Source organism: Athene cunicularia (genome assembly GCF_003259725.1).
Source record: "Athene cunicularia isolate RWA chromosome 23 unlocalized genomic scaffold, athCun1 chr23_part2, whole genome shotgun sequence".
Lineage (NCBI taxonomy): Eukaryota > Metazoa > Chordata > Aves > Strigiformes > Strigidae > Athene > Athene cunicularia.
Genome location: NW_020799131.1, coordinates 334,310 through 361,916, shown reverse-complemented (window position 1 = coordinate 361,916; position 27,607 = coordinate 334,310). Strand labels below are relative to the sequence as shown.

At 45.7% G+C, this 27,607-nt stretch overlaps 1 long non-coding RNA gene across 1 annotated transcript; it reads right to left on the bottom strand.

The window, feature by feature from the left end:
* Positions 1-80: 80 nt before the first annotated feature.
* On the bottom strand, positions 81-26,446 carry LOC113488403. The gene is made up of 4 exons (XR_003399925.1): positions 26,365-26,446; positions 25,117-25,226; positions 4,971-5,141; positions 81-158 (listed from the first exon to the last, which is right to left on the bottom strand). It is a non-coding gene; the product is annotated as an uncharacterized LOC113488403 (long non-coding RNA).
* Positions 26,447-27,607: the final 1,161 nt, after the last annotated feature.

Genomic DNA, 27,607 nt, shown 5'->3' with positions numbered 1-27,607 from the left:
TCATCCAGCTAGATGGTCTGAAACACAGCAATTTCATTTAATTGTTCATTACCCAACTACTGATGCCTGCTTGATGCATCCTGCTCACGTGCTGAGGGTAAACTGATTGCCAGATCCGGGGCCATGAAGGAATCCTGTCCCCTGCTTTTTGCCTTGCTCTGTAGCCTAAGAGACAATAATAAGACACAATTCTTAAGACTGGATGGGAACTTCCACCCAGCTTCTCTCCAGATGATACAAAAGTGACACTTGATTTCTCCATCTGTGGTATATTACTAATAAAAAAACCCATCAATGTCTCTCAAGGCCATAAGTTTGCTGCAAGGCTGGGAAGAAGTTGTGCAGGTCCGTGTGCTTTGGGGTGGGACAGGTGAGCGGTCTCTGAATGCTTTGGGGTTAAACATGGTTCTCAGAGACTTCACAGCTAAGAAGGTCTCTTACAGACCCATGTTCCAGTTCAAGTTCAGTTCTAATTCAGCATCTGACATCTGGGGTCAGACTCACACCATCTAATTCTTGGACACTTCATTAATTAGAAGCCTAATCTCTCTAGGCTGTCTTTGTAAGGACTGCAGCTCCTGAACTGCCTTCTGATGGTCCCCATCTCCATTGCTCCATATGCATCAGCTGTACCAAGATGTTATTTGCTGTAAATTATCAAGAAAAAGTGGCATATAAAGGCAACGCTAAAGCTCAGCAAAGGCTAAATGCTACAGCATATCTGACTCTAATCTGGGTGGGAAAGGCTACCCTGCCCTAAGGACGGAAAGGGCAGGAAACCCCCCCCCTCCCCACTTCAGCCCAGCCTTGGGATGAAATCCCGACTACACGGAAACATCCACTGGTTGCAGCAGAATTAGGATTCCCCTCTCTGCCTGTTTTGCCAGATACTGCACCCCTGAGGGCGAGGACACTCTGCTGTGCCCATCGTTTAAGGATGTCAAGCAGGGAACAAATTTTGTCCCTGGCTGCAGAGTTCGCTAATGAAGTCTCCGGTTATTTTAGTTCTGGAAGGAACACTCCATTGTATTTGAGGATTTATTGTGAAATCGAAGCCTATCAAGGGATGCAAAACTTGGGATGGGTGGGGTGCCTGCTGATGTCCTTATAAAGGAAGTAAATGTATAAAAGCAGTCTTGGCATCACAAGTTCAGACAGAGACAGTGCTTAGACACAGAGCTTGCCAGCAAAAGCATGCATTCTCCTCTGAAAATAAAAATGCCCCTCTGGAGCCTGATCTTGACAGGATGAGAAAAGCCAGTTCTGCAGCTTACCAAAGAGTGTGCAATGAAGGGCACCCAGAGGGGCTACCAGGAGAGACACTGAACCCTCTCTGACAGTGCTCAGGGTTCCCACTTCAGAATATGTGAACAGCAAGAAAGTCAACACTTGCAAGGATGTACACGCAACAAGAAGCCTTCCCAAAGCAGAGCACCACAGGTGTCGAGCTCTTAGCAAAAAACAGGCCTTGGGTTTGGGGGCAGAACACTTGACAGTCTTCTCCCTCCCTTTTGCCCTGTTTCTGTTGTGAGAAATCTGGCTCTTCACCCCAACCCAGGGCATAGCCAGTTGGGGGGCTTTCAGGCCAGCTAGGACTGCTCTAACTATCTAACCTGGCTTCTTGTCTAACACAGGCTGGAGGATTTTGCCTAAATAATGCACAAGATCCTGCAACAAGGGCTGCTGTGACCAGCTGCTGTATTCTGCCTCCTGGCAGGCTGCAACAAGCTCTGAATGCAGCAGCAGCAGCAGCAGCAGAGGCAGAAGCTGATGCACGGCCCAGGCTCTGGCTCAGAGCTGCGGGGAGCCTGGCCTAACACCCAGCCCTGCCGCAGACCCCTGCGTGACCCTGGGCACACCATAGCTCAACGCCTTCAGAGAGTGGTTCAGAAAGGGCACACACAGCTTGTTCCCTGACCTGGCCGTGCCTGGAGGCAGCGTGGGCTGTGCAGACCTGTCCGAGGGCACCATCAGCACCAGGCGTGCTCGTGCAGGCGGGTGCCCCCGGATCCCCGGGGCTCAGCATCCAGGTTACCAGTCGATGTGGAAAATCAGACCTCGAGGGCAATCGCTCTGTGCCTCAAGGTTTGTCAAGGTGCAATAAAAAAAATACCTGTTACCTGCAGACCAGCACGGGTCTCCAGGTGGTTGTGTGATAGTGGGTGATCTTCTGATACCCTTAACTGCAAAATTTGGATAGAAAAGTGAGTCACCATCAGGGCCAGGAGCATTTGTGCCAAGGCATTGGCTTGTGCAGAACTGCAGGAGGAACAGGCCCTGGGAGGAAACAGGCAACGCACCCACCTGTGAAATGGATGCTTCCTCGGGTTTTTCCACTTCTTAACTTACTGCATGCTTAATTATCCTGAAGGAAAACTGCAGGGAGGGAGGGTATGTTTAAGGTGGACTTGGGCAGGCTCGTTTAAGGAGGCCTCCTGATGTGCAGGACTCCTTCGGTGCACAGCTCTGATGTATCTGAATAGCACTCTGTCTTTCAGGGGGTTTGGTCCTCACAGATGCAGCACCAAAGGATGTGCTCAAGGCCGTATGGTTTGTGAAAGAGAAGGGACTGACATGAGGTCTCTCTAGCTGTGGGTACTGCATTAATCACCCAGCTCTGCCACCCCCTGAATAAGCAGCTGCTCTGCCATAATTACCAGGAGCTTTTCCTACTGCATAAACCAGGCACTGCTGCATCTGTACAGCCACATCTGAAGGGGTGCGAGGGTGAATTCTCCACTGGATCCCATCTCTCCAGAGACCTCTGGCATCACCTAAGCTCAAAGGCTCTTTGCCCTAAAATCCATGACTCAGCCCCTTAGTCAAAATAGCTCTGCTGAAATCGATAGGTCTTCCCTAATTTATCTCAGCTGCATATCTCACACAGGCTCAACAGGCAGCAACAGATCTCTGAGCTCTGCCAGGCTGGTAGGACCTGGAGGGGTGGGTGGCCTACCAGGACTTGTGTGTATCTCTCATTAGGGATTTGGGCTTCCAACAAGAGCCTGCCCACACCTTTCCCATTCAGGTTTTGGAAAAATTCCAGCTCATTACATGGAATCAGTGAATAATTTAGGTTGGAAGGACCCTTAGGTCATCTGGTTCCTCCTGCAGCTGATGCCAGTGCGGAGGAATAGAGAAGAAGGTTAGACTGCACAGACCAAGAGAGCAGCGTGGGTCAATGGGGTCTGCAAGTTCAGCAAGGCAGAGCTCTTCCAGCCTGTTCCTGTGGCACAAATGAATCTCAGCACATGCATCTTTGATTAACTCTCTAGCCCCTGGGGCTGTAACTGTGAGCCAGCCTTAACAAAGGGCTTGCACCTTTAGAGAGGCAGGGACTTCTCTCAGCTGAAGGGAGAGTTAACCTTGGAATGTAATGCAGGCACCTTCAAATCTAGTTGTAAACCAACTACTTCACTGCTGGTTAATGAACCTGATATTCTTCCGAAGTTCTGCACAAACTGCTGGAAGTTACAAATGGATGAAAAATAATTTGGAAAATGTTAAGTGTGAGACTTTCACATACGTATTCTTAATTCTTCATTTTTGTTGCGGGCACACGTCTGCAAGGTTGATCTTTCATACTTGGTTTTTGTTTCCTTACTAATGGATTTTTAAGAAGTTTCACATCACAAATGTTTAAGAAAAGACAAGTCCCAAGCTCCATAAATAGCCTTGTTATAAGAATGGCATAATTTTACACAATATTAACAAGGAAATAGTCTGTATCTGCAGCCATCATTGCCTTCAGATAGACCAAACTCACTCAAGCTGAGGAAGATGAAATGTTTCAGCAGGCTACAACCTGCACGAGGTCTCTGGTGGTGCTTTCAGGTGAGCAGGGGCAGTGCTCCCTGCTCCTCTGCCTGTACGCTGGCTGAAGTCTGCTGCTTCTCAGCACCGGGTGCTTCTCTTCTCCCTTAGCCCCTTGTCCTAAACACCGCCCCAGAAACTTGTGTGGTGTTAGAAACCCTCTTGATATATTTAGATAGTTTTATTTGATGGTAGTGGAACATTATTAGTTCTTGCCTACAAATGCTGTATTTTTTCATACCATTTTATGTACAGGTACAGCAGCATTACTGTTACAAAACTCCTTAAACCACTTTCAATTCAGAGCCTTTATTTTCAGTATGGCTTTTGCTATACTGTCTTTTAAATACCCTGGTGCTGGTAAAGCAACTGCTATGACAGACTATAAAGCTTTTACAGTTTAGGCCATTTTACCCCAGAGATGCAGCCACAGACGTTTTCAAGTAAGTTTTACAAAGCCTCAGTCTGCTGTTGTTGCTGCTGTTTTAAGGAAGTTATTTGAACCAATAATTTTCACCTCTATAGTTTAAATTGTTTCACCCTCAGAAGCGTGATGTCATCCGGCCACAGAGGTGCACAGAGATGGGTTTGAATGCAGAGTTTAGGTGAGTAATATTCACTTGGTTGTTTCCAACCTGATCCCTGAAATACAGCCATGAGTCAGGTAAAAGAAAAGCTGTAGCTGGTTCAATTTCTTTGCCAGGCAAATAGCCCCAAATCATCTTTACTCTAATGCCTCTTTATGCAGTCATTTCACAATGTTCTCCCTTGTGCATTAGACTGGAAATTAATGACCTGCCTGGCAGAGATAGGCCAATCTGTTAGGTCAAGAGGCTTTGTTAAAAAACAGTTATTGGGGATTCTCAAATTATTACAATTTTGAGCCCGAGGTGTCCTGACCTCAAAGAAGGGATAGGTGAAATGAAAACTGTGGAGTCTGGCTCTGTTTCAAGGAGTTAAGGAAAAAAGGATTTTCCTGTCAGGGCAGCTCTTGGTCACTTGGCACTCAACACCTTCAGAAACCACAGAAATGTTCTCAACTCTGGCATTAACTGTTAGAGCTCTGCGTGTCCCTGATGTTCCAAGTGGGGAAATAACTAACCAGCTGCACAGACTCACCAGTGTCATTGCCTCTCCACTAAAACAGTGAAACTCACACTCTCCATGTGTGAGTCCTCTGGACGGGTGAAGTTCCTCCTCTGCTGTGCTCATCTTCCTTCAGAGGAAACAGTGAGGGCCAGGACACAGCTCGAATGCCTGTGAGCCCTGCGAGCCTGTTCATTCTGCCCCAAACAAGGAGGGCTGGCAGGGCAGCGTGGATCCCTTTCCTAGAACAAAGGAAGCAAACAAAATTACTTCCAGCTTCTCAAATTTTTCTCAAAATAATATGTCAGCTTTGTCTGTACTGCTATCCTGTAAAAAGAATGTGGAGAAACAAAAGGAATGAGACAAATTCCCATGCTCGCAGTGGGACTATTGTCTTTAGCAGAATGTACATGGGAAAGAGCTTGCAATGCTATTTTAAGCCCTAAGTGTATTTCAAGCGGATCTCACCTGAAGAAGCCAGGCTGTGCTGAGTCAGAGGGGAATCCCATGAACCAGCCTCATGACAAGGATATAAGACCCTTTTTCATCCTTCACATGAACTAAAATTAGAGTTGAAAGAAAGAATCCTGTGGCAGAAAAACCACCCGCAACAAAGGGACCTCAGGAACAGAAGCATGAGGTTAATTTGACACTGCACTGATATAACAAAAGCCAGAACTTTACCCCTAGCATTCCTGTGGCAACTGCACTGTGATTATGCTAGTCCCTGGTTTCATCAGAGAATGATTTCAGCTGGCAGTGGGGCTCAAGGGATGTGTTCACTGCAGGATGAACTTCTGAGGTTATATACACAGTGCTGGCAGTCACTCCTTCCCTGGTCATTTTGAGTCCAGCTTTATAGATCGTCATCCCACAGCTCAAACAAAGTGTTATGAGGTACAGAAGAACGTTTAAAGCAGCACTGTTGTGATCGGCAAGGCTTTCATGTTCCAAAAAGATTACTGAAACATTCTGCTTGGTCAGTGCAGCTACTGGCCGTGTGCCTTTTCATCAGCACCAGCTGGCCTGCGCAAGGAGACGTAAGGATCCCTGCTAAGAGTGAAGCCACACAAACAGCAGGCAGAGAGCCCAGCCCTTTCTGGAGAGGGCTTCCCGCTTCGTGGAGCCATGGTAGCACCAGGTTTCGGTGACCTGGTGCTGGACTCAGATCTCTGAGCTCAAGACCAAACCCATTCTCCCTTCCCAGTCTTCAGGCCTGCAATGGTGTTTACTGCACGGCCCCCCACCGGGCTTGGCTGGCTGCTGGCGCAGCTTGTGCCAGTGTCTGCTCAGCTCTTTCCCACACTCGGAATCTCATTTCTGCTGTTCCACAGGCTACAGCATAACTAGCCTTTAGGGGAGACGTGTCAGTGCCTGCAAGCCCGGTCTCATCTGCTGCCATGAGCGCGGTACAGCCTTTCCTCCAAAGCCAGCGCCAGGAGGTCATCGCCTGCCTTGGGTTCGAATGCCAGAAATACCCAACTCAGCAGAGATTTCTGGCTCAAAAGCTGCCACTTCCATAGGAGCCTCCAGGGAGGGGAAGGGATAGGCTTAATTGTTTTGTTTTTAAAGTAGCACTCTCTCATCCTATTTTTGTCCAAGGCTTGTTTTAATTGGACAGCTCTAAAGCTCTGTGCAGCTCATTCAAAAGGAGGGAGAGCTGACCCTTCAGCTTTACCCCTTCCCCACAGAGGGACTGCTGCTGCTCCAAGTCCCCCCACCTAATGACATCAGACAAAAGGGAGAACCCTCGATCTGTGCCAACGACTCCAAAGTGACGTGGGGCACAGCAGGGTTGGGAAGGAGTCAGCGTGAAACTGTTTTCTGTCTTCTCCCCTTGAGTTGGCTCCTGAAGTCACTGCGCCCTGTGAATACCGTTGAGGAAGGTGACAGCCGTGGCAGGGCTCACTGATGCAGGATGTACACGCGGTGTGCTCAGCAAGACGTGGCTGACTCGTAGCTGGAAGACAGAACAAAGCCACTCAGGAAAAGGCACCTTAAAATAATCTTGTCACTCAGATCTCTCAGGTGAGGCCATGAAATGAGCTTGGGGAACAGCAATTCCCACTTCTTGCAAGGTTTATTGTTTCATTTGGTTGTGGTTGAGCTCTTCTGAGTGCAGGTGTTCCTGTTTGCACATTCACCTCCCATCAGTTCATGGCAGAATGAAGCTATGAGGGAACAACAGGTCTGTTCCCAATCTCTTCAGCACCTCCGTCACCTCAGCCTCTGCATGAGTCAAGTCTCTCCTACCACAAGGTCAGAACCAGACCCTTTCTCTTTCCTGAGAGACACACCTGCACTGGGGCTCCTGCTCAGATAATTCCATGTACAGTTTTTAATGACAGAAGCTCCTAATTCTGGAGTATCTGAGGTTGTTCTTCCCCAGGTGAGCCTCTGGATTTTGGAGGGCATCAGCAGAGCCATAGCAGGAACAGTCAGCAATCATCAATCACTGTGTTCACAGTTGGACTAGATGATCTTCAAGGACTATTTCCAACCTAGATGATTCTGTGATTCTGTGTTTCTTCTTATGGTGACAAGAGGGACAGATACAAGGGAAGGTCTATTTTCATACTGTAGATGCTGTAAAATTAAACGGGGGGGGGAGCATGCTTGTGTCGTGCAGGCTGATGAGCACCTCTGTAATAACAGCTCTTCCCAGGCGTCATGTGTGCTTGCCCTTTTCTTAGGGAAAAGAGCGTAGAATGCATCAACCAACCACAGACCTTGCACCACAGCAGTCTGCTTGGTGGCTGCTGGAAAACATAGAGCACCCTCAGTGCTGGGGGCAGGAGCAAACCTCAGCCCTGCTTTGTGGGATGCAGCATACCTGTCTCATAACACCTCCCAAAGCTACAGCCCATGCCAGCTCTGGTAAGCCAGGCTTTAGTGGGAAAGCTGATATTCTCCTAGCAGAATTTAGGCTTTGCCCAGGGTGTGGGAGGGAGGGTGAAAGCATTTCTCCTGTCCTTTCCTTTCCCATGCAGAATGGAGAAGCAGCCAGGATCTGACCCTGCTATTCCAGTCCCAAATAAGTGAAACAGTGATAAAAGTATATGTATGAGATATGAGCGAATGTGAGGGAGTGTAGGGGCTCCACGGTGATTGTATTATCCCTCCACATCCTTTGCAGGAAGATATTCACCCCATAAATATGACGGGTTATGGCTGGGCCTGGGGTTCATGCTGAGTTTAATGGACTGTGCTAAGCAAGCAGCACGCGTGTGAGTGTGCATGTGTGTGTCTTCTCTGTGGCTGGAGGGAAGCTCTTCTGGGTTCTCCCTACCTGACTGACAGCTCCTCACTCAGGAGCTCTGCAGCTCTCCTTGGGCTAAACTGGCATCTCAAAACAGTGCTGATGTATTTAAGGAAGGAAGACAAAACCAGGCATTCTCAGTGAATAGGGAGTTCCTTCATGAGAGCTATGGGAACCTGAGGTCTGGAGAGAGCTAGAAAACATTGATTAGAGGTAGGGTCTGGGAGAACCCACACCACTTTACATCATTTGAGCATCTGACCTCAATTCCCTTTGGGCTTTTGGCACTCCAACTGCTAGGGTGCTTTTGGAAATAATTCTAATCATCTGACTGCATCTGTAGACCCCCAAGTGCCTTCAGTTCAGCACTGGATCTCAATTTCTTCTGGCAGTTGGGGTTGTTTTGATCCAGGTTTTGGCCTGCCTGGGGGCTCAGAGCCAGTAGTGAAGCTGCTGTTAGCATCTCCAAAGCTCAACCCCCTCCTCTGTTAGAGCATGCTGCTCCTCCACATTCCCACTGCAGATACCTGGAACTGCTGTGACCCTGGCAGGATGAAGCCCTGTTGTACGGCCGCAGGAGCTGCCCCTCTGCAGTCCCCAGTGGCACTAATCAACACGCTCCCTCCAAGGGTTCCTTCTTTGTTTACAAACTAAAGAAACTCAAATTCTTGCATTACTGAGAATTTCCGCTCAGCTGTGGGTCACATTTTAAGATTCCTCTGTTTTTCTTTCCAAGTAACAAATGTTTGTTTTGCTAAAGAAAAAGGGAGTGATCCTGTTCCACTTGAATGGGTGTAAATCAGGAGTAATTCCACTGAATCCAAGGGGCCAGGAGCAGGGAAAACCCAGCATGAATAGTGTATCCTGCTCATTTCTATGAGCATATGAAGGCCAGATTTCTTAATTCCTTTACCCCCAACTGCTTTTGCTGTCTTCCCACCCTTGCCCTAGTCTCCCTGTTAGAAAGAATGTCATGACTGGGATGTCAAAGAGCAGTTATCACTAGATGTTTGGTTGGGCTTTTTTTAATAAATATATGATGTTCTCCAGATGCTAAAGAACCGAGTAGGCTTCAGATGATCACCTCTGCTCTCATTTACACAGCTATAAATCCTGAGTCACTCCACTTCAGCAGACTAATGCCAGATGCAAGCAGAGGAACTAAGATCAGCATCCAACCCTGAGCTACTCAAAGCAAACTGACCAATTGCATTTCTTAGACAATGATTAATGACAGACAGACAAACAAAAGAGGGGCCTTGGGACACATTTCTCTAAATCACAGCAATTTTCACTTAAGCAACTGGGACATTTTTTAAAGCCCAAAACAAGAGAGACAGAACTATTTACTGTACTCAACTGACCCAGTTTATTTTTTTTTTTCCTTTTAAGAAGATACATGCTTACTGGGAACATGAATGAAAAGGTCCTGTTCACAACTTTGCTTTGACATTGGCTGAACTAAAAGTCATTTGGGTTTAAGTCAACACAAGTCAGGCATCAAGCAAAGAGAATGGTTCCCACAGCCCCGGATCAGGAATCGGTGCCCTTTAATACAACTGCTTGTGCTCTCAGTGGTGCCAGGGGTCCAGGCAGAGTTAGAGGAGCTTTTCTATATTTATGCAGCTTCTGCAGAAGCAAGACTCAGGTGTAGTTTTGAGATCCACCTAACAACACAGCTTTTGCTCTCGTGGTTGTGTACAATTAGTTGCAACTGTGTTTTAGTTCCGTTTCAGTGGGCCAGCTGAAACCCCAGTTAGAATTTGGGATCTGAGGAGCACTGGATGGGAAAAAGCCTTTCAAGAAAGGCCTTGTGACCCTCCCAAAGGATGTCTGAGAAGCAGAGATTTCCATGCAAAATGTTCACCTTTGCACATTCATCCGGCTTCTCACAACCACAAGATACCCTGCAAGATCACTCGCAGACTTTTTCTGACTAATTCAGGTTTGACATACTGTTAAGTCTCCTGTTTATGTCACTTCTGAAGTGAATCACTGACATTTGTGTTGTGTTGATACAAATTTACAGACAAAGTTATTTGATTCTTCAAATGGTTCCCAGATCCTGTTTACAAATTCTTTTATACTTTAGATCAGATGTGTCAGCATGAGCCAGGACACCTTTCATTGTTCTGGTAGCGCAAAGCAGCCATAAGCCCAGTTTAGTCAGCCAGTTAAAGTGGATTTACTGGTGCTTTGGACTTGAAGCTGCTCAGACAGCCAGAGGATATCAGTGAATACTGTCTGCATGTGGCACATTTCAGATGGATCCTTACAAAAAAATGCATACTTTCCTAAGAGAGATGTTTGTGACACTTTATGCTCTCTTCCCTCTGTAAACATAGCGCATTTTATTGAAAACAGCTGGATTTGCAACAGTGTCAAAGAGATTACGGTCTGTGCTGGTCTTGTTCTGACAGTTGCAGGTGTCAAAGGTGGTCAGTAAAGGACATTTTCCTCTGAAGGTACAAAATGGATGTGGCAAGAAAACCGCATTTTAGACACACATACAACCTCTTATATTGGAGTGTCTGGGCACGTTAAAATCTTTTTCACATGGCTTAGTGTTTACTGGTGTCAGAGGTGGATAGCCTCAGAGCAGCTGTTTGGCTCATTAGCTCTCAGACATGGAGAATGTTTGTCCTGGGAACAGTATTTATAACCTTCCTAGGCAAACGAGAGCCAAGATATTTCAAAACACAGTTTGTACTGGAGTAATATCTCGCCTCCCAAATACCCCACCACAAAAGTTTCTAACTAGTCACTGGGATTACCAAAACAGCAGGGAATCTAGCAGAAAAAGTATATTCTAGATTTTGTAGGCCAATCTTACTTTTGGTTAGGGTAAAGAAAGAATAACTTTCTCGAACTGACAGATCTGCGGAGTTACCTGGGCAAAACAAGCTAAGAAAGAATCATTTCTCACTCTTTCATGAGAAGAAAATTTGTGCAGTGGGAGAGCTAGGATGGACTGTTTGCTAATGCACTCTTACGAAAAGCGTTTACAAGAAGGCACAGGTGGGACTTTCTAAAGTGCTTAAATGCTGCAGGAGCCCATTTGCATCACTGATATCATTCAGATCTCATCAATAAAAACTTCTGTGACAAGACAGAGAAGAAAAGGATTTTCTGCAGAACCACTTTCCTATAGCTCCCTTGCCTTCTTGAGGATTCAGGTATTTAAAACCTTAGGCCTAAAGGAACTCATTTCAAATAAACTGATATGTATCTCTCTGGAGATCTTCTAGGCAAGTTTTACAGTATCACAGAGTTTCTTAAGAAGCTTTTCCAGTGCCTGAGAACACATATTTTCTTTCCCCGCAGAAAAGCAGCAGCTATTTGACATTCCGCAGCTCAAGGTGCCTAGTTCCCGCTGCACTAACACCACATCTCCGAATGACGGATTTCTGCGACCAGCACTGTCCAAACAGAGGGACCCACTAGGCTTTCCCAGAAACATGAAACAGCCACATCCAAGAATGTCAAAAGCAAGTAAATATCCTCCTTTATAGAGATGAGAGATAAACAACTCTTCAGCAGAAGCTGTGAAGACAAGGTTTGACCCACATCCTGACATTTTCGCTAGCAGCTGGTGATCCGAGGTATTTTCCAAGCTTGTGATATACAGTTTTTTTAATGCGAGATAACTATCTTGCGAAGAATCACCCTCAATTTAAAGCCACTCTTTAAAAACTGAATATCAAGTCTTTTATATCCTACTTCTCTCTTTATTCTAGACCACTAGGGAGGGATATGCTGCCACTCTGAGCAGAGACTCCAAATGTCCTTTCACATATGCTGACACAAATGAGAAGACTCAGAAGACAACATAGCTATGCTACAGTGAAACGGGTACGGTCATTTTCAAGGGATAAATCCCACTGAATATTCCTAGCTTGATTTCCAGTCACACAAAATGGTCTGGTCATTTTACCCTAGCCTCATACACTCTCCTTTCGGTGCTTTTTGACATGTGAACTACATATGTGACTTTTCAACTCAATTGTAACTTCTCAGGATTAGAAGGAATGGGATCAGATGGGAACAATCTGCTACTACTTCATTAGGAGGGACGTGAGTTGCAGTGAGTCTGAGACTGGAAGGCATGATAAATGATAAGGTAGATGGATTATGAATTCCAATGAGAGATGCTGGAAAAGCCTCGGAAAATAATTAAAAATGAAGCAGAAGAGAAGAGTCTGTTTTGACAAAGCTGGTGCCAGCTTGTTCTCTTTCTGGAGCCCATACGTGGATCTGTATATTTTTACATCAGCACCTCTCCAAGACGCATCCCTCCTTGTAGATGTCCCCTCCTTAGGAAATTTCCATGGCCACAATAATTCACAGCTGCATGCAAAATGCTTTGCTGTGTCCACAGGATGTCCCTAACCCATACAATACTATTTCAGAGCATGGCTAGAAAATCTTGTAACTTCCCAGGCTGGTACATGGTGTTCAGGTGTAACGGGAGTGAAATGGATACTTTGCATATGAGATACAGATACTTTGATAAGAGAACTACATCCCAGGTTTTTATAGATTTAGGCTTTGCTTAGCATTTTCATTTCTACCATAGGACAATTAATTGGCTGGTTCACATGTGGAGACATTGGAACGTGGTTTCCGTATTTACAGTGGGAGAAAACAACAGCACACCTTTAGGTCCAAGCCTCTCTCAATTATTCTGACCTCCTGCCTCAATTTAACTTCTGCAAAAGGAAGGAAGTCCATCAGTCCAAGGAAGCATGTATTTCTTTCCCATTTACATGCCATGAGGCTCGACAGCAGTGTGCAGGATGGAGCTTGAAGGGGGCACCTTACACAGCATGGCCAAAGCACCTGACCTGACTCCTTTTCCAACTTTAATCCAGAGTCCCCTGCCTCCTGTCACACTCACACTCCAGTTCTTCAGTTCTCCACTCCTCTACCCCAAGCCACCTCACGCAGCCATCACTGTGCCTGAAATATGAATCACTGAGTAACAGAGCCAAAAAAGTTGAACTCACAGTGTGGCAAAAAGAGAGAAAAGCATTTCATGTGAAAGAGGCCAAGCCTGCTCCGGTGTCATCTCTGATCATACCCAGCCAGCCTCTTTCTCTTTGCTCCATTTCTCATTTCCTCTGGTGGTAAAAAAAATTCTGTCTTGTAACAAGCTGACCTTTCAGCTGAACTTCTCAGCCCTTCCTCACCTTTTGAATAATATGTAAATAATTATACTAATATTGAACATTTACCTATTCTGAACATAGTGCCTTCCAGCCATAAAGCACCTTGCAAAGTTTAAAAGACTGGCCACAAATCCCCAGGGAAGCAGCTTTCCATCCCTGACCTCTACGCGCAACAGGAGGAACTACAGTGCAGAGTTGAGAGGGAACTTGCTTGAGGCCACACAGCAAGCCTCGAGCTGAGCCAAGAGCAAAAGGCAGCTCTGCTCCCTCCCCGCTCCGAGCCTGAACCAGCCGGTGCTTTTTCATCAGCACTGAAAAGACAGATATTGCAGTGATTCCAGTGAACAAAGAGGGCCCTCTCTGAGCTGCCGTATGCTGCCATGTGTTTCCCTGCTGTCAGTGATTATCCATGGGATTCCCAACAAGGACCTACAGTCACTGGCAACATCTGCTGCAGGGTTTCTCAAGGGGCTGAGGACGGGCTGTTTTTAGCCTTTTGTTTATTTGGACAAGTTTGGTGCTTGCCAGAAGTGCTCCCCCCACTGCACACACATACACACCCCCACATGCTCTCTCGAGCCAGAGAGCAGGGGACCTTCCATCCCACACAGGCTGCTTTGTAAGGCCCAGCTCTGCCGGAGGCTGGTCCTCCCTTCTCCCTGGAGCCAGCTGCCAAAAGCAATGCTGAGATCAGACAAAAGATTTCACCCATCAGTCAGGCTGGGGAACACAGGGATTGCTGTCCCGAGTCAGAGCGTTGGCCTGATAAACTCAGCATCCTGCTTCTGGCAGTAACCACCCGCCCTCGATGTGGTTTCTCCTTCCACAGACACACCTAGCCATCCATGCAAGGCCTGCTGTGGTGCATGGATAAAGGTTTCCTTTCCATACAACCAACAAAACAAGAGAGACTGAGCTCCTCTGTCCACTTGTGTCCCAAAAGTCCCAAACACTGGTTTCAGATAGAACCAAGGCGATATGCTTGGTGTTGAATGAGCTCTTGAGCTTCCACATGGACCAAAGAGGGTGAAGACCCAAACTCAGTGATGGTGCAGGGTGTTGGAGAAGCCCCAGATCTAGGATCTGCTCAAGAGCTGGATGTTCCATACAGGCATCGCACAGGATCTAATCTGAACTGAATGGTGTGGACGCTATTACCACCTCAAGGCACCTGCAGTAGGATGCTTATAAGTGTGCTGGACTGCCAGCCCTGTTTATCAGTCCATTACGGGATCCAGTTCTCCTTTCACATATAGTAGTGTAGGACAAGGCTCAGACAGAAATCAGTGAGGGCACACGTGACCACGCCTGGCTAAAGATGATTCATCCAGGAGAAGTGACCATCGCCCTGTCTGTCTTCCTCCTGTACGTCTTTACTCTGCTCCAAAGCTCACTCTGGGGCACTTAGCTCTTCACTGCTACAGTTACCAGTGAAGAAATTCATTAAATGGCAAAGGAGAAAACCCTGTGAGATTTTGTTTCCTCTGACAAATAAAGAAAACTCAAAGGGTCAGTTCCTGGGTATTCAGGCAACTCAGGAGCCCTGTTTCCCTCTCGTCTGTTTGCCAATTTAAAGTGGATCCATTCACATGCACAACAAAACCCATTCTAATCCAGAGGTTTAGTCATTTGCTCCTAAAACAGCCTAATTTGGAGACCTGAGGATGTCTTGAGGTACTGAAGATGAACTCCAAACATCTCCAACTCCTTGAACAAGCACGCGCTGTATTGATGCAGAAAAGCATAATTAGGGAGCGATGCTTTGTCCAGCACCCAATACAAGAAGCCTGGCTGCATTTAGATATATTCCAGGAGTATTTTGCAGCTCTAAGCCTTATCACAATGGGTGGGGTCTTAGCTGATATCAACAGTTAACCGGGGCTAAGCAACCAACAGATGGATACAAAATCTGACCTCTAAGGAACACTCACATGCTGCAGGCTTTGGTGCTGCCAGTTCATTACCAACAGACTTTCCAGCCACTCTTAGGGACTCCTGCAGCGATGCTGCAAGGTCAGGGCACGCTCCAGGGTTGTCAAGTTGACACAGCAGTTAAGAGTGAAATGAAGGTCAGCAGAGACGTCAGGAGAAAGGAAGCCTTGTTACGGGTTGAGTTGGGTCCCAGGAGGGAGCTGCAGTTGCTCTCCCAGGCATTATGAAATCAACAAAAAGAGAGATTCAGCCTGATCATAAGAAAAGAATGTCTCTGATCTCCCCCTCCTCGGCAGCGATACGCCACCCCGCACAACAGAGAGGAAGGAGGAGTAAAGCAAGATCACAGCCCAGGCACCCAATAAAGGGAATTGGTGAGTCCAGACCGAGAGCAACCCCAGGTTTGTCACATTCTTTGGGGTTATGGGTTCTTGCTCTGCCTCTGCACTGGAAACAACACTAGCTTGTATTCAGGGTGGCCATTCAGAGCTCATGTTCTGCTGCGGCTGTTGTTCTGCGTGACAAAGACAAAGCCTACGGTAAGTGAAATTACATGTTGGGCTTATTTTGAAAAGCATTAACATTTAGAGAAAACTAGGAACTCGTACCACTTAGGGCTAAATCCGAAAAACAGAGAAAACAAATGAGAACAGGCTCCATGCACATATTTTCTATCACAAAAAGTTGTTTACAATGCATATTACACTCCAGAATAAATCTGGGGTAAACAAAAGTTGAACTCTTACTGTTCTCTGCCCTTGTTCCTGTGAAAAAATCTTTTCAAGAGAAAACCAGCACACCATCTACTCACCCCATGAGCCCAGTTTAACTCCTTGTGAATATCAGTGCAGACATTGTGGAGGACAGTCTTCTCCCCACCCTGCGCACTACTCAGCTGCACCAGTGTTTCCAAACACTCCTTCCCTTGCTTCGCTAGACAAAACACACCTTTCTCCAAAGACAGCAGCACAGCTTGCCTATATGCCAGCTACAGATCTCTTCTGGCAGGCACCAAGCGCCAGCAACTCCAGCAGAAAGCAAAAGATGAAATCATGAGTTTGCAGGAAGGGCTTAGCACATTTAAAAACTAGGACTGCTCTTCCCTGTATCTAAACGCTTGTACCCCAGAGGTTTTATAAGAGCACCTTTAGGAGTTCCCCAGTAACCACCAAAACGTTGTCACCTGTTGGAACTTTAGACAGATACATCCAATATTCTGTCCAGGATGATGACCAGTTCCTCTCCTATATTAGCACATGTTGTCATGTTCCACGAAGAGGTGCCCTTTAAAGAATGAAAAATAACGCATTAATTCTTGAACTTTAAAATCCACACTCCTTCTGAGATGTAGTGGACCTAACACTTTCCAATCTCCATGTGGCTTTTTTTTTTTTTTTCCTGCAAACCTAGAGCCAGTCTGTGAGCTTGTTGACCATGGCAGAGTTGTTATGCCCAACGAATAGCAGAGCTTTCTACCCAGTGACCAAACACTGAAGACACAAACTGTCTCCTTGGACACAAACACCCAACCACACACATATGTCTTGCTCAATCCTGCAGCCAAGACTCACTTTGAGGTCCTCATGACTCAGAGCAAGGCAAAAGAGAGCTTCTCTTGGTCTGGGCTTAGCCTCCAGTTGCACAAGCCTTCGTTTCAGTAGAAGTGCTGGCTTAAGCAGCTCCCATATTTCTGCTCCCTGTCACCCTCTCACTGTCTCTATGACTTCTTTCTGCAGCTGAAATATGGATTAGGCAACCGACCTGAAATAAAAATAACCTAACAGAAAGAAAAACAAAAAAGGGGGGATTTTGTTCTTTTTTTCATTTTGAATTGAGGTAATTCCCTAGCTGGGCCATCACACAGCCACGCAGAAGGTACAACAGGATGAGAGAGGGGAACAGTGCAGCCGCAGGAACGATCAGCCATCGCGAGGAGAAAGCGACGGCGTTCTGGAAGCACGCTTCTGCTGAAAAGAAACACTTGTGAAACAAAATCCTTCACTGTGCTAAACCTGCCCCAGTTTGGAGCTATTTGTTTTGCACTGGAGACTTGAGAGCCTGTCCACTTCTGACAGAGTGCCTTCCATAAAGAGAAATCCCAGCTTGGCCGGCCATTAGCTCGGAGGGATCATTGTACTGCAACACCGTCACATTCTTGGGTCCGTCTCCGACTACTTTGAATAAAAACAACCAGAAAGTCTCAATTGAAGAAATAACTTCGTTGACAGAAGAAGAAAAACATAAACCTGTTAATGTAACTATTGCTATTAATAATCTTTAAACACCCAGGCTGAAACTCGGGTAAGGCCCACAGGAAGGCGAGAGGCAAGCTCCAGGTCCTTGTGGTTCACGAGAATTTCCTGTCCTGTCAGCGCGCGTTTCCTCTGCTTCGGGGAGGGATGGCGTCCAGGCAAACGGCATTCCTTTTACTCACCGACCACAGCATCGTCCGAAGGAAGGGGCAGCCGAGTAGCTCTAACGCTGACAGATGGTGATTTAGAAATTGAACCGCTGGGAGACCCAAGCCAGATCAGATATGGGGCCTCAGGGATACTGGTGGTAACTCCAGTAAGGATGTGCAGCTATTACTCAAATTAATTCTGACTGCTGCTTTCCTAAGGAAGCTGCATCCAGCAGGGCGAGGAGCATTTCTGCACCCCCTAGAGACCACCAATTGCACGTACTAACTAAGCTGATCACTCCCCACCTGGCTCTTTGCAGCTGCCTCTCGCAGTGCTGCGATGGAGCCACAGCACTCGGAGCACAGAAGCCTGGGGGGATTACGCGTTACTGCCGGGGAGCAGGGGGGGCCCGTGAAATGGGACAAGCTAAATGGCAGGATCCCCGTGGGAGGGAGTCCTATGATCCCTCTGTTCTCATAGTCTGGTGAGAAAACACTCCCCACCATGTTCTCTTCCATCAGCAGACAAACTGCCAGAAATCAGACCCTCTGCCCATGCGTGGATTTAGGAATATGGGCAATCCGCTTTGTAAATTTGTCAAAGGCTTTTGAAGCGCACGCTTGTGAAAATCCATCCTCTAGAAGTAAAGACCTCAAGGTGCTGTGGAAATGTTCTTTAATTAGTACATGCAATTTGTGAGGTTGAACTATTTCCTTAGCCCCATTTTATAGACGGGAAAGCCAAGGTACAAATGAGGCAGCATGTTTCCCAAGGCTACATAGCGTGCTAGTGCCCAAGCCAGAAACAGCCCCTACCGCTTCTGACTCTCAGCTTCTTGCTCTAATTACCAGAAAATTCCTCTCCTCTATGGCACAGCCAACTGGTTCCAATAATAAATCCAAGCTGTTGCAAAGATCAAGACCATTTTTTCACTTGCTTAACCCAAAAAAACATTTAATTTTCAAAACACAGATTTGGCTTTTCACCAGAGAAAGGATTTGTTTTTCATTATTCGTCTGTTTTTTGTTTTTTTTCTCTCTCTTTCTAAAAGCCAAACATTCAATCACTCTGTTCAATATAGAGTTCCTAGATTAGGAGCACTGCAACTATCGTTACCCTATAAATCTTCATTATTCTTACTATAAATACACTTCTGTATTTTTCATTTTGTTATTTTTATGACTAAATATGGCACCTTTAGCAAACCTCAAAATGCTTTCCAAAATTAAGAACTTTGAATCAAATCCTTATTTCTGAGAAGAAACGCTTTTTAAAAAATTCTAACATTCCTTGGTATACATCCAAAGCAATAACATTAACCTATGGCTTTTCAACACTACTTTAATTATGCCAGTCTACAGTGGTAAAGATAATACTGCCTTACTTAGACACAGTCAGAAATGTTATAATGGTACCTTATGTTACCTCTTCCTGCATGGGAATAAGCCAAATCATGATTTTTTTTTTTTTTTTAAGCTGTGCCTACTCTAGGTATGTCAGAACAAAAGATTTGTGAAGAAGCTTTAATGTTAAGAGGTACTTCTAGCATGTATAGTAATCATTCCTGGGCTAAAAAGAAGATACATGTACAAAAGAATTACATTTGTCCTTTTTTAAAAGTAGCAGGATATTATTTCTAGCTTTGCATTTTTATGTATTTGTTTTCCTAACCTGGAAATTCAGACTCTGTGGAGGCTGGAAGATTTTCACATGAGTAGAAAGTAAGTGAAAGTAGTTTTATCACAGAGTTTATGAGTGTAAAGACTGATCCCTTGAAAGGAGAAGCAAATGTTAATTAGATCCTTAAATTCTGTTTCTCATTCCCCATTTGGCACAAATGAGTAATTAACATCATGGAGAAAGGATGCTTTTGTTAAAGAACTAAATCCCACAGCCTCTTCCCACCTTGTCCAAGAACCAGTAACTCACTATAAACAGGAGGACAACGGGGTGGGTAAAATGACTGAACCCCTTTGCCTTTTATCTCTGCCCCCCGCCCCTGGAACAGTATCTGCCGAAAAACCAAAGATCAACTCACTGCTCAGACTTCTCAGATGCATCTTTCAATAACACCTGTGAGCCTCAAAGTGGTGAAAACAATTGACCAAGATATGGAGTTCTTTATAAAAAGGACTGTGCTTTCACTGTCAGCAGCACCCTGTAGAGTAACGTGACCCTCATTATTCTCCTTCTCCCCACAAGACAGGGTTGTCCACAGTTCATTTTCCAGTACAATAACAAAAGGCAACAGGACTTCACCATGGGTGGTGTTAACTTTAACACTAGACACCTTTATGGGCCTTTTGGTTGTATTTCCTTAGGTCTAGAGCCTTGTGCTGAGCTAACAGGCATAAACCCCAAGAGCAACACCACTCAGTGGAGACCCAAAGAGCTTCAGGGCTTGCAAGCAGTTCAAAGGCAAGCGAGGAGATCAAAGTCGTTCACCCTGTGCCAGCTGCAGTGGTGGTGGCACCATTCACCTCTCCATCACACAAAAGAAGGAAATTAATAATTTTTTCCTGGATGCTTTTGATATGGACACTAGCTCTCTTTCATCAAAGCCAAAGAACACCTGGAAAACCACTTCAGAGGATTTCAAATGATCTCAATTTATCTTCAATACAAAGAACATTAAAATAGGAGAAACTGGCTGGGTTGAAATGTGAAAATCAAAAAACCACACAAAACCTTTGCTGCAAAACTCAAGCCTATGAAAACCCTCACCTGTTGAGCTTTTAGGCTGAAAAAGAGGGAACTTCTACTTTCCTTTAAGTTTGTCAGCATTCACTGAAACAAGAGCAAGCTCAAGAAATATTTTCTCATTGAATTTCTGTCGCAGTACCAAAACCTGCTGAAAACCTTGCAAGCAGAAATAAATAAACTACAGTTAACTTCTGGAACCATGCTACCCCAAACCAGCATTCAGATAACAAGGCTTTATTCTCTTTAAACTTAGGAGAAAACTCATCAAGATTGCCAGCCTATCTCCCTGACCCACGTTTGTTGGAATCAGAGAAGCAATCTACATGTTAGACATTTCTCTGAAATTCTCAGCAATCAACCATCTCTGAGAAAGAAGCTGTTGGTAAACTGTACTGTTGGCAATCAAAAAAAGATACGAGTGGCTACAGGCTCTCTGCTCACTAAAATCATCAGTTCGGTTGGCCTCTTTGGAGCGGAACATTCCCCCCCTGCCCCTCAGAATGGGTATTGCTCCACCAAATCCAGAGAATTTCAGGCATTTATAGCATTTACTACAGCCAGATACCCTCAGATAGCTTTACAGGTTTAATATACCCTACAGTATGCAAAAACACATCAGATATCTCATCCTGGAAGAGGTGTGAATACCATCTTACCTTCCCTCCCCTTCCTCATTCATTAGGACTGGTTTATTTTTTGAAATATAAGGTTTAGATCCTTAGAAAATTCCCTTGAGAGCATCTACCTAGTAATTTTAACTGTGATGGTCTCATTCCATTCACAGAAATGGTCAGGTTTTGGGTTATTCTGCATAGTTGGTTCCAGTGCTGCATTGTAAACGTGAAAAAAATACTGGAGTCAGTGGGAGATTTGCACATGGCATCGACGTTTCTGCAAGCCAGCTCCCTGTATGTGAATACGCCTCTCCCACCCATTCAAATCTGCTGCTCCTCAGCGTCGCTGAATCTTGTTCCAAGCACAGAGGAAGAGCAATCTTTCCCACCCCCAAAGAAGTGATCCAATCCCCCCACATGCATTATCAGGCATATGTATACCATATTCAGGGGGTTCTCTGATGTACTCATAAAAACCACACAATTCCCCCATGAAGCCGACTGCCTAATAAGAAGAAACCTTCTGCAAAAACCTCACCGCAATGTGTTTTGCTGGAAGTTAAGCAGCCTTCCCATCCTGCCTACAGCAGTTAGAGAACAGATTCAGCCTGCTTACCTTTCACTCAGTGGAAGACTGCCCTTAGCAAACCCTACCCTTCATCTTTGATCGCTGGATTAAATAAATCCAGTCCCCTCAGCTAGGTCCAGAGTTGTTCTTCTTGCTCTCCTTTGGTCTCCAGTGTGTTCTTCTTCCTTAGTGCTCAAAGCTGGGATCACCAATGCCTACCAGAGTGGCATGATTAATTACCCCCGTGTCTCACGTGACTTTCCTGCTAATACATGCCAGAATAAAATTAGTCTTTTTTTACAAAGCACCAACTGTTGAATCATATTCAGCTTGTGGTCCGCTAAAGCCTCCGCATCCTTCTCTGCTATGCCACTTCTGAGCTATTTCTCAGCCTTTATTTATAAACCTGCTCTGTTTTTCCTCGCTGTCAGAACAGTTCTAGGAGAACCTGATATACCTTTTCTGGACTTGTAGGAAGAAATGTACCAACAGTAAATGCTAATTCAACTGCACAAGCCCTGAGAGAAACAAAGAAGACGAGTGAGACCTGAGAGTTCCCTGAGAAGTTGGTTCTCCGACAGCATCTGAGCAATTTGTCACTGCTCCAGAAATTAACCCATAAATCCCTCACATGTCACGACTATATGCATGGGTTTTTTCTGATCAATGACAGTTTGTGGAGCTGCACAAAAGTCATTGCCAGCAATCTCCAATTGCTGCTCTGCTTTCGGTTTAGCACCAAGTAGAGCCAAATGTCACATAACTGGGACCAAATCACCATATGCTTCTGCTCTGCCACCCAATGCCCAGCTTTGCCATCACTTCGTGACATGGGTGTGACGCTCCACCCGATCCCAGATTTTAACTTACAGCAACAGAATGCAAAAGACACATGCTCAATAAAGATTAAACTGAACATTTTGCTCGCTGCTTGGAGCTTGGTAAGATTGAAACCCATAGAAAGAGCTGTTATCTGCATTTTACAGAAGGGATTAAGAGAAACAAACCCTGATTTGGCCCCTTAACTCCAGACACCTGCTTGAAGTGCTTCCATTAGAAGCCTAAAGTGAAGAACAGATCTTCTCCCACATGTGCCACACTGCTCCACGCACACAGAGATGTACCCAGCTGCACGCCGAGGGGTGCAGCAGAGGCTCGTGCAAGCTGCTGCAGTGACGACTGGTCAGCTGGCACTGCCACCTTCCAGCCACGCTGTAGCCAAGTTGGACACCCTGATGATCCACTGTCTCTCCCCATTAGGGCACGATGCCCATCCCCACGCTGCACAGCCTCCACCTCCTCCCCTCTTTCCCCACCAGCTGACGTACTGGGCCTTGCCCTGTGCTGGCTCCATTCAAACATTGCATTTGCAAGACCTACTGGGTTTTCTGGTGCCTTGAAATTTCAATTTAAACAGACTGGGGCTTCTGTTTGCAGCAACATCTGAAGTGTTGTCATTAGCTGAACATTGGAGTTACATGGCATGCTCACTGATGGGGTGAAAAAGCCTATTTATTTATTTTATCTTAAAACAGCACGGGCATAAGATCCCACAACTGCGTATGGACTACAAACATCCTGGCAGAAACTCCCAAGAGCTACTCTCAATCAAATATCCAAACCCAGGATTAAGTCCATCCCATGGGATCCTTATGGAGGATGTAAACAAACAAGCCCTGCCAGCTAGTAAATTATTACTGTGAACATCCGGAATACTCTTACTTGACCTATTGACATTTTCATAAACCCTTTGAGGGTGAATTCCCTGTAGTACCAAGGAAAAAAAAAAACCAAAGAAACAGACTTCTTTTTTGACCCCGTTCCTGGTAAATGACATCCACAATCCGAGATGGCCTTTGCTGAATCCTGGCTTGGTGAGACACAGCAGTCTATTATTTGATCCCTGTGGGGATAGATGAGGCCTCCAAAGAAATTCTGTCAGATGACTGAGTAAGGACATCCCTCAGAGAAGATACAAAGTGGATAAAAACTACAGAAGAACAGAGATCAACTGATGGTGTGGGAATAGGAAAGCAAAAGCAGCAAGGGGAGCACATATGCTCAGAGAGGGGAAAACTGACAGCCCTGGGAATAAACTCCTATAGCCCTGCTTGCTCGTTGATGTGTGTAAGTATTCTCCATGCTGAACTCTGTGTGTTGTTGCTCACAGCCATTCAGCTCAGAAGCCACTCAAGCTTGAAAGATATTCCTTTAAAGGGACAGGAATGGCGTGTCCTTGTCCTGTTTGATCTTGGCCTTGTTGTGGAGTCTTAGAAAACCCACAGAACCAGAGAAATATGAACATGGGACAACCACACAAGTGTCTTCACTTTTTCTTAAATACAAGGCAAAGGAGAACATCAGGTCTCTACCACTGCACTGTAGTGGTATACACTGTGCTGATATCCACTGGGTCTGGATAAGAAACCTAGCAGGCACATACGTATCAATAATGATCTTTTACTACCACTTCCTTCAAAAATACCACGGGTAGCTAGAACTCAGAAATTATTTTTACTTGCTGTGAGATAAGATAGGTCTTATCAATAAATAAATAAGAATGTCAGGTCTACAATAATTTGTAAATATTACATGGAAAAAAAACATCCCAGATCTCTGTATCACTTTAAGTTGCATTATCTTCACCATATCAAAAAATGGTTTTGATCAAATTTTAAGACATACCATCTCATGAAATAATGGAAAACAGATTTCATTGCATATTTTCTCCTGGATTACTTAAATTACTTTCAGAATCTCAGAAGCCATTCCAAGCTCAAAGTTTTGTTTTATGCATCTTTTTTTTTTTAAATTTTATTTATTATTTCAATTATCCCTGGACAAATTAATCCCTGATCTCAATCCATTGGCTACAGTTGTCTAAGACAGCGGACAGACTTGGCGCCTGCAAGACCAACAACGGGGAAGGCTCTAACACAGTAACAGACAGTACCGAAGGCAGAAAAACTATTTGAGTCAGTTTCAAGCTCAAGCTAAAAATAGAAAATTCAAATTAAAAGGTCCCAGGCTAGATTCTCATGCTCAAACCCAATAATTTTAAAAGCTGAGACCACTCAGGGCCTCCTCCCGAGAGGTACTGAGTGACCCTTAACGTCAGTGAAAGTTACTGAGAGTTGAAAGAGCTCTGAAGCTCACAGGGTTGGGCCTTCAGCAGGCCAAGCTCCTACTGACCATCTAAGAAACAGACTGCCAGCATTACCCACTCCTGCAGGGGCTCAGGGATCCCCCCTCCAGCAAATTCCAGTAAATGCCAATTGGAATTTACGCAGCAGCTTTCAGGACCAAGTTTCTAGTCTGAAAAATCCCTACTGTCCCAGCAGAGGTGACAAGATAGAGACGTTTCGGCTGCTGACATCCTCACACAGGACAGAGGAATCCCCAGGTCTTCCTATTATGAGCTGCTGCCTCTTTGCCAGTTCACAAATTTTTAAGGGGGTATAAACCGTTTTTCAGGTAATAATATTCTCCTGGCAGTATTTTTGCTCTGTCACAAGGTTAGGTGCACAAACAGCAGTCACTTTAGATATAACACTGAATATAAAATTCTTACCTTCTCCTTGTCCAACACAATCACATGATCCTGGCTTCCTTTTGCATTTTCTTTGCCCAACATCCATCTCTATGGATTATCCCAGGAAAAGCAAATTCTGTATTACTCATCTGGAAGGAAAAATGGAAAGGAGTTATTAAAGATACTGGACTCACTTCATCAAATGACAAAGAACAAATTACTGGCTTTGAGTAGCTGTAAGGTAATAACCAAGAATGAGCGACAGCTTTGTGGGCTCTGCAGAGCAAAGCTCAGGGCTAATGAGTGGATGAATTGCCATGTTGCAAAAAAAAAAAAACAAACCCACAAACATCCTGAAAGCTGACACCTGAAAGGCAATCTCAGCAGGGACTTTTAAGAGGGTGAATTTGTGAAAGACCGGGTTGCCAGTGACACTGAGGCACAAAAAGTGCATCTTGATAACTGAATGTCTTTATTCAGCGAAGTTATCAGCTGTGGATCTTGCTAGCTGTCTTGATTTTATGCCAGATTTTGCAATATTGTAGGGAAGAGCTTGGAAAAATGACCCAAGGGTGCCCTAGGGACTCAAAAATCAGAAAACAAATAAACCAAATTGTAAATATGTTTTAATCTTACGATTGTTGCACACCCGTGATTGCTGAAAGGTTGATATTCTAGAGCAATTGGTACTGGTCATGCTGCAGAATGATGACAGAGATGCAGATCCTGCCCAGTATGAAGATGAAGGATTTTCAGTCTCCTGCAGAAATGCAGTAAGGGTCAATGTTCATTACACATTTCAACTGCAGGGAAAACCAGAGTGAGTAACTTTTCGTTCTACTCCTGGTCGGTTCCACACATTAGTCACTGGAATGAGGATGCTCCGGGCAAGATTTAAGCGCACATTCACACATTGCTTCACAAGAAGTTCCAGGGGATTGGCTCCATCGCTCAATGCTGCTCTCATCGCGCTATAAGGATGCCCAATTTCACCTGAAAACCTCCAGACAACAACCGGCGGCCTTGTGCTGCCCTCTCACGGGCTGCAAACTGCAGAGCAGCAACACCTCTGCTCGCTCAGACCCAGCAGCCACAGAAGCAGTAAATAGTACGGAGGGTTTGGAGTGTTCCTGTCATCATCAGCTGGATTTATGGCATGATGCAGTGACTGCACAACCACAGCCAGTGTTGTGGAAGCTCTGTCCCGTGCTATAAGAAGGTACAGGGCTCACAAAGCAAAGCTCCCGTGACCAGAACTACACTGTTGGGTGACACTGAAATACCGACCAGCTCACAAGCACACAGCCCTCGGTGCTCCGGGTTCACTCGCCTCTGCTCCATCATAACCAGTGGTCTCACTGGCTCCAGGAACTGCCACCCTTGCTGGCGAAGGCCTGGGGGAGTAAACAGGAGAAGAGGGAGGGTTACACCATACCCAATCCAACCCCAAGTGCTGAGCTGATGACCCCAAAGACTGAATCTCCTGCCTGCCAAGTGAAGCGGCAGTGGTCTAACCTCAGAGCTGGGCACAGCCCTGGCTTGGCTGGGATTTGGAGCACAAATTCTGCTCTGTTAGGTGGAGGGGAGCTGGAATTATGGGCTCTCATGAACCTCCTCACCCCAGTAAACCACCTTTGGCCTTTTGCTGACATTGCCAACAAGTGTCTGACTTTGTAAACCAGCACTGACAGCAGGGGTCTGAGTCGCATACTCACAGCAGAGAGCTGAAAAACTTCCACACAGCTTATTTCAGCACCTCTCGCCTTGAAGAGATGACCAAAGTACTTTTAAAACACCACAACAGAGCAGGAATGTTATCCCTTTATTACCCCAAATTATTTGGGATACTCAGTGAGTTTCCAAAATACTTATGCAGAGCACGGCACAGTCCTGCATACTACTATATGAAGTAATTAATTCTTTTCTTCATTTAAAAGCCTCATGGGTTTTTTTTAAGGCAATCCCATGATGCGTGGGGGCTTGGGTTGTCAGCTTGGAGTGCTAAAATGAATTCAACCCCCGTCTCAGAAAACACAAGGATCTTTTAATTAGGAAATTTGGGGGTTGTTGTATTTGTCTTCTCACATGTGAAACTTTGGAGTACGCAACCAGCCCCCTTTTCTTGCCCAGTTAAAGGGGCTGGAAACTCACTGTCCCTTTCCAGAAATAGTCTTGATCCTCAGGCATGATGTGACTCCAGAACAGAGGCGCTAACGGAGGCCCCTGTGCTGGCCCCCTGCCCCTCTCCAGACACAGACCTTCTCCGGGGACAGACACCTCCTCCCTGTCCTGGCTCCCTGCCTCACCACCCCCTTCCCCAGCGCTCCTGTCCCAGGGGAGCTCTCTGGTCCCCCACCCCAGTCCCTACACGGCCTCAGCCCTGCTTGACCCGCCTTCCTGGCTTGGCTTGCCCCATCCATCCATCCATCCATCCGTCCGTCCGTCCGTCCATCCATCCATCCATCCGTCCGTCCATCCATCCATCCATCCGTCCGTCCATCCATCCATCCATCCATCCGTCCATCCGTCC